This window comes from Falco rusticolus, chromosome 10, assembly GCF_015220075.1.
Source record: "Falco rusticolus isolate bFalRus1 chromosome 10, bFalRus1.pri, whole genome shotgun sequence".
In the NCBI taxonomy this organism is placed as follows: domain Eukaryota; kingdom Metazoa; phylum Chordata; class Aves; order Falconiformes; family Falconidae; genus Falco; species Falco rusticolus.
The window spans coordinates 6,937,529-6,945,481 of record NC_051196.1 but is presented as its reverse complement, the minus strand read 5'-3'; the positions used below and the strand labels follow the sequence as shown (position 1 = coordinate 6,945,481).

The 7,953-nt window shown below is 38.8% G+C and overlaps 1 protein-coding gene across 3 annotated transcripts in view; it reads left to right on the top strand.

Annotated features, from left to right (window-relative positions):
* Positions 1-5,782: 5,782 nt before the first annotated feature.
* INSC (INSC spindle orientation adaptor protein) overlaps positions 5,783-7,953 on the top strand; it is a 119,683-nt gene continuing 117,512 nt past the window's right edge. For all 3 annotated transcript variants that reach the window (XM_037403186.1, XM_037403184.1, XM_037403183.1), the window contains exons 1-2: positions 5,783-5,926; positions 6,111-6,199. The gene's annotated coding sequence lies outside the window, so the exon portion shown is untranslated. The remainder of the gene's footprint in view (positions 5,927-6,110; positions 6,200-7,953) is intronic.

The window sequence follows — 7,953 nt, the reverse complement described above, 5'->3', positions numbered from 1 at the left end:
AGAGGAAATGGCTGTGGCACATCACATACTGCAGTGTGGTGAGTGTAGGGAAATGTATTTTGGGGGTTTCTGTGATAACTGTTCTTATGGAGCCAAACTTCCATAAGTGTCTGAAGAGACAATTTGGTTCATTGCAAATACTGTAATGCCTTTCCTAGGAAAACTTTAGATCAGCTATTGATTTTTAAGTGAATTATACATATGTGTAGGAAGGTAAGCATGAGCTATACTGTAGCAAAAATAAGTTGGTGAATACGCTAAGTTTCATTTAGTCATAGGCACACATGAGAACAGGATCCAGGAGTCAAGAAGTACCAATATCTTTTTCTAAGTAGGAAGTGTTCTCAAACTCTGAAATTAAAACAGATGTGCAAAGACACTACTTCCTACAGGAATTGCTAAAACAGCAGATTGGTGGCGCCGGACCTGGGAAAACTCTGCTGTGTTGGTATTTGTTTTCTCTGATTTGTTCTTTGGCTTCCTGGAATTTGTAGAGTTCAATTTCAAATATGTGGTACCTAAAAGCAAAGCAAGGATAAATCCCTATCTTACGTTTTTGTCAGGGGTTTGCTATTTATTTTTTCAGGCAGTACGCAATCTGCATATGACACACTGCAAGTGGGAAGAAGAAGGTTTCATCATTGATCTCTGATACACTGGGTTCCTGGTGGCCTCGCTGTTGTGGAAACTGGGGGATATTTACAGAGGGATTTGGATGTGTAAGATCTGCTGCAAAAATAGATGCAATTTTAACATAACCTTACACAAGAGGAGTGTAAATTCTTCTGTCTTTGCCAGTGAATTAACTAGGGGATGTTGAAAAGCTATGTTGATTAGCTTTTGCCAAAAGCTGTGGGGGAGAACTATGGCACAGCCTTTTAAGTTTGACAGCTTTCAACTCTTGTAGAGCTAATCTGTCAAGTTAATTTTTTTAATAAGAGATGAACTTTGCATAGGGATTTTGATTAATAGTTTATTATATAAATGTCGTACAAGATCACTGTTTGTTGGTTTATTTTTTTAACATTAACAGAGATGTAACAATAACCATGTTCAAACACTTTGACAGCTTGATGTACTGGGATGGCCAAAGACTTTTTTTTTTTTTTTCATGACAGAGCCTTTCATGGCTTTGGGACAGCTGGTAAACACTTGCTTCATTCCACATAAAGGGCAGAATCAGCTGTGCTTATTGTTGAACAATATAGTGTTGATTTGGGGAAGAAGAGACTAAAACCAGCAGGAAAATAAAATCCTGGAGCCTGGCTGTGACCATTGTTTTGCAGCCCATCTAATATAGGAAGCTTTATCTCCTCCTCAAAGTCCTTTGTTATTCAGAACACAGGCCTTGGATTCAGTCTGCTTTCCCATATCTTTAATGCTTTCATGATCTATTTACGTTTGTCCTGGTCTGTTCTGTGGCTTTGCTCATGCTAGTGTCTTTCCTAGTGGACAGGAGACTGCAAACCCTTCCCGCAGCAAAGGCCTCCTCTCCCAAAGACCACACACGGTGTTTGATTTGGCTTCTGCTGTAATAAGGCAGCCTCCCATGGATGACTTGTAGGAGCCGACTTTTTGTTTTGTCTTGGTGGTGGTTTTAATAGTGCATTAGTTCTCTGTGTGCCTGACTAATGAGAGAAAAACAGGACATAATTTGAACCTTAGATTTTATAATGGCTTTAGCCTTGTCTTGAAAGGTGAGGGAGATTTAAATGAATATCTTTGCAAATTTATTTATACAGTTAATGATATATATGTTTACATTAAAAGTGATTAAGCTTGAAGGGGGTTCTTAATACGTTTATAAAAACTGGATGGCTAGTAGATAGAAAAATTATTGAGAAAATGACGAAGTTTGTGTAGTAGAAGTCTGTTAACTGCGAGTGAAAGAAGATTCAGTTCTGTAGATAAGTCTGTAATTTCTTGGACACTTAAAAGCTCTTTTAGAGCCATCTGAAAAGTTTTTATGCTTCATAAACTTGGCACAAGAGTGTCTAGTGTATCAGTTTTAAAGCAAGTTTACAGCTTACTTGTCTGAGAAGGGGAGTTGTGGTACCAGGGAGGCCAGAAACCTCTATGGTGTTATCAATAAAATCAGTTATTGCCTTTCTGTACAAGCACACAGCATGCATGGAATGAACAAAGCCCTTCTCTGCCTCCTACTCTCTGTTTATGAAGTCTGCTAAGCAAGAGGCGGAACTACCATTACCTAGCCCAAATGGTAGCTTCACCCATTCCCATACCCCTTTGAAACAAAAAGAAGCCAGACATGGTTCTGATCATACCCCTGAGTCAATGGTAGCTGTGTGCAGTCCCTCCTAGGACTATGAACACTATTTTGTAATACTACCCTCAAATGGTGTGTAAATGGATCAAAACCACTGCATGAATGTTTTAAAATATAAGCAAACAGTGAGAACTTTTGAGATGCTTATGGTTTGTCCACAATAATATATTCTTCTCAAAGTGATTCACCATAGAAAAGGACTTCAGTGAAATTGTTTGAACACTGAGCAGCTGGCCAAACTTCAGTGCAACTAAGCTCTGTTGACAGGAATCTGACATAATTCAGTGCTGATCAATATTTGTATACCACAGGCTTTGTTAATGGCATGAAAAGAAAAGGTATTGCTAAAAGAAAATGTAAGATACTGCTATAAAACCTGTTAGGCCTCACTGTATGTAGCTGTATTTTGTTATGGTGCTATTGCAGAAGAGTAAAGTCCAGACTTTAAAGTGCCACTAGAAATTGTAGGTAATAGTATAATTAGATCAAATGCAAGGTATGTTTTTTTTTTTTTTTTAATGCTGCAGTATCGAAATAATATTCTCTGGTCTGACAAACCTCTGGTGATGAAAAGAAGTGCTTGTGCTGACAAGATGTCAGTAGGTTCGCTTGATAAATAAGGTTCACAAAAGTGGATTGTTGTATTTATTCTGGAGGGGTGTTATCACTCTTGTGGGATGGAAGTGCTCTGAGCATTGCAGTGCTGGTTGCTACAGTGGAAATATTGTTCCTTATTTGAAGGATCTGTGTTTTCTAGTGATACAAGAAGACATTTCTTGTTAGGTAGTTAAATGAGACTAATGTATGCCAGTCTAGGATTTCATGGCCAAGTACATGTACACATGCTGTTCTGTGCACTTGCAGTAAGTTTGAAGCTTCCAGGAAGTATTGGACTACTGCATTTTAAATACTGTGATTGTATCTCTGCTGTAAGGATGCTTCACTTCCTTAAGTGTCGGAGCTACTGTAAGTATGATAGAGATACACAGGGATTTCCAGCATTACTTATATGTGGCATGTGACCAACAATATTGGGATGTTTCATGTATTCATAGCTTATTGTGTGTTGGAGGATCCCAGATTAATGGAAGGATTCCTCAAAAGTTCTGTGCACAATGAATCCCTGCTTTATACACGGGGGACTTAGTCTTGCATGGATTTGGGATTTTTATTCAAGGTAAAGATGAGTAGGTTTAGTGTGTTGGTCCTAGAGCCTGGGAGACTATGGTGGTATCTCTCTGAACAGAGTAACAGAGACATGCTCGTGATGCAGACAAGACTTATGCTAACCTGATTTATTTTTGTTTTTTTTTTAAAAGGGAGGGACACTATTTTATGTACTTCCACAAGTTGGTTTTTTCCTATGATCTGGCTTTCTGTGGATAGTGTGAGTTTCATTTTTTGATGTTCAAAATACCCATTTGTGCAAATAATTTCTGTTTAGGATAGTATTTCAGGGGATCAGAGGCTGAATAATGAGAAGGCAGTTGCTTGTCAGCCACCACACTGCATCATACCTGTAGTGTGCTGGCATCTCATTCATGTATTAAGAGACCATCCCAACAGACACATAGGCCTTACTGTCATTTTCGGTAGTGAGGGATGATGCACGTGCAGAGACTTGTTGGGGTATTGGTAAACAATGAGACAGACTTTGATATAATCAAAAGCAGCCTCAATTTGCCATTCTTTGGTTTTTCTTTTTTTCTAATCAATAAATTAATTTTTATCTGAGTTTGTCCCAGGTTCAACTTTTTAATCACAAGATCTTCTCCACTCATGTGCTATTTTTTTCCTGCATGAATCTATATTGTCATTTGCCTACAACTATGCATTTTTGGTATTATTTTTTCATTGCAACACACATCTAAAGATTGGATTGCTAGGCATTTTGTTTCCAGTATGAAAGTTGTGGCAGTCTGAGACACAGCAATATGCTGTATGTATTTTATCATTTGAAATAGATTGTCAATTACAATCTGCGTATATTTAATTTGCCTAAAAAAGTGTTGGCCAAATCTTCGTATCTTAGAGTTATTCAATTTACCCTAATGGTCTTTAACTGAGAGTTATGCTCACACAATGGAGGATAAAATAGTCTGAAAATTTTTCTCAGAGCTATAAAATGTTTGAAACTGAGTTCCCATCCAGTCCAGAAAATACAGATTTCTGAGTATGTCCTGCATACCTGTCAAATCTGGCAAACAGGAGCTATATTTGTTGAAGCTACTGGAAGGTGAAGGAATACTATAAAGCAAGAAATGACTAGAGGTATATGATTATTTTGTATCTAGAGTGATTGGAGGGCTGGACGACCAGGTTGTGTCCACGTGACATCATATGAAAAGCATAACTGTGCTGAGGTGACTCAGGGGAAGCAGATTTCTGCACCTGTTCAGCACCTTACTAGTAGTGTACTAGATCACACACTACAGTTATTTCCTTCTTGGAGCTTGGGGGAAAGCAAAACATTCAGATGCTGTAGTTTTGTTCTTGACTTTTCTATTTAACAGCCCCCCTTACCCCCCACTCAAAAAAACCCCAAACAACCAAACCCAAAAAAACCCCACCCACAACAAAAATCAACCAACCAAACACCCAAACTCCAAGAAACAAACCCTCTTAAGGTAGTACTTCATAACTAAGCACTACTGAGCCTAATGTGTACACTCAGCATGAAGGTGGACCACAAAAAAGCACTGAGAAACCTGTACTGAAAACCCATTCCGCTGTGCTAAATATGAAGGTGCAATCCAAGGAAGTTTTACTTCATATAGCTTATCAACTAAATAGGCAGGATGGAAAGGCAAGTTAAAGGGAAGAATAGCCCTCTGCTGTAATTATATATTTTGTAGAACATGAGACTTTAGTCCAACAAAGCAGAAACTTGCTTTATTTGACAAACATGCTCAAATTTTAATAAACTGGCCTTAAGCATATACTCTGTATCTTCTTGGCTAGGCATGCATTTTGCTGAATCAGGGTGTAGGTGACTCACTGGGCTGCACAAGAACCAGGGACAGAATCGGACTGGTGCTCTAACCAGAAAACCATGTCTGTCTGGAAAAGTGTGTCACTTCCAAATGAACTTCCAAGAGCAGCTGTTTCCAAATAGCCCTTAAGGTAGGTGTGGTATGCAGCCATTCCCTACGAGGCATTAAAAAAATTGTTTTGGATCTAAGCAACTGCATGAGGGCATGTTCTTTTCAGTATTGCTCTTAAAGTTTCTGTACCAGGTTTCCCTTTCATTTCAAGGGCTGTGTCAAAGGCTTAGAAACTGCTTTTACTATGTACACTTTCATGGAGAAACAGCAGCTGTGCTGAGGCAAGCCTCAGGTGGCCCCTGATCCAAACCACAGGGTGTTTGGAGAGGTTAAAGGCAAGTGCCGAAGGACGATGGAAGGAATTTCAGTGAAGATTCAAAAGCAGCTTAGCTGAGAAGTGCTGAGGCTACTGGCCCTAATGTAGCAAAGCACTTAAGCAGGTGTCAGGTTTTAAACATATGAGGCTTTTCATTTTGGTTCCTATGAACATCCTTAAGTACTTGGCTGGATTGGGATCCTGGCAGGACTGAAACCTTGGATTTCTTTGCATGCTAAGTGGTGTATTTGCAGCTTTTCCTTAAATTATATAACATAGGTATGTTATTCCCCTGTTGGTTGTTCTTGCTGCTTGAAATAGTTTACTTTTTTTATATTCAAGATTCTACATTCTCTTGCTATTAGATATGCAAACAAGTTGAAAGGACCTGGGGGGTGGGGGTGCGCGAAACAACGAACAAAACCTACAAAACTAGAACTAACAGAAAATACTCCTTTTCCAGAGCTTTGAGGCTGTCCATAGAGAGAATTGCAGTCTTGTCAAAGAAGTCATCGCAGAGAAGGAATCTGAATTCTGGCCTGCATAAAAGAGGTGAGTTTGAGAGGTATATTTGCACTTAGCATCAAGCCAAAGATAAAGTAGATCTAGCAACAGCTGAGCTTATGCTTTTCCTTTGAAACAAGATGTGAGGTAAGAACACAGAGCTAACAGCAAACCATCATCAATGATGTATTAGTTATACTAGAAAATGAGTGCTGTTGAGCTTGATTCTGCTTATGTTTCATGATTGCATTACATACCCCTCTGTGTCTCTTTGATACCTCTCCCTTTTGTAAAGTTTCTTCATGCTGTTTTTGTATATTATTGAAGAAGGCATTGGGAGGCTGGATGGCAAATACTGTATACAATGAATTTTTCAAAAGGTGTTGGTTGTTAGCATAAACGAGCTGGATTAAATGCTAATAACCATCAAATGAGTTTTCAGCATAGAACAACATACGTTCCTTCTGGCTGATGAGAAGCAAGCTGAACCAAGGCTGGGAGAGCTATGATGCAGGCAGCTGGAGCGGGACTGTACTTGCTCAGTTTGTGCAGTTCTAGCTTGCAGGTTTCCTGTTCTAAAACAGATTTCTGCACATTTAATGAGTGTCCCCTTCTACCTGAAGGGAGAGATAATGCAGCATTTTTTCAGTGCAGAGGGAAAATATTCAGGCAGAAGGGTCTTGTTCCAGCTTTAGGTGCTCTGCCTTCCCAGCTAAAGAGCCTGTTCAAGATAGATGGACTTCGGCAGTTTCCAGTACTGAAAACTGGGCCAAGAAAGAAACCAAAGAGGATATGATTTCAGAAAGAATTTTAACTTAAAAAAAACATTTTTAACAATTAAATACTGATCTTCTGGAAATGAGCACCATTACTGCTGTTCCTCCAGCTGGATGGATGTAAACTTGTAATTACAAAGGCATACCTAGTAAGTTGGCCCCCAAAATGTGATACTAGTTGCTTCAATCACATCACAGCCCTGACTATTATTTTGAGGTTGCGTAGCTTTTTCAAAAGGGCTGAATTGGCCCCTCCATTTCTCTTCTAAAAATTCCATTTTGGTAACAAAATGTGATCTCAGCTTTCTTTCCTTGCTCCAGTGGAAGTAAAGGGAATTGAGTCTACTTTCAGCATTATGTCAACTGCTGGCCAGGCTTCAGTTTAATAATATCTGATATTCCAGTGATGTCCAAACTGGTAGGTAGGCTAGTGTTCACAAGAACTGTAAAATAAGTAGAGCCATGCACCATCCATCCCCTTCCTGGTAAGCTATTAATTCTATGATGGTAAATGTTTCTTGGAGCAATTCTTTGAACTTAGCTCTGCTAGTTCATATCTGTTAAAGTTACTGAAAAGGGAGCATGTAGATGATGTAGAAATCTATTGGGCAAATATGTAGGTTTTTGTTTTTTCTTTTACGAAAATTATGTCTGCACTTAATACAGTAGAGATGCGATGTGCCCATGTAGGCTAAAGCATTTAATACTTTTCCTGTTCTCTACTCTGCAAGCCTGCAGTGGGCAGAAATCCACCCAGAAGGCCTATAGATGGCTTGAAAAAGTGGCTTGTAGGGTAAATGTCTGCTTCTTTATTAGGATGGATTAAAAGACAGAAAAGTAAATGCCATGTCTAAGTACTAAGCTGTGCTACTATGCTGTGAAAAACAAACTGAACTTTACATCTGTATTGCATTAGTATGTTGACTTCTTTGTTGTTGATTTATAGTTTTGAAAACTACTTTTAAGCTTCAATGTTGTTTGTGTCACATAATATGAAGGAACAGTTAATGCTTTTAAAGGGAAAGA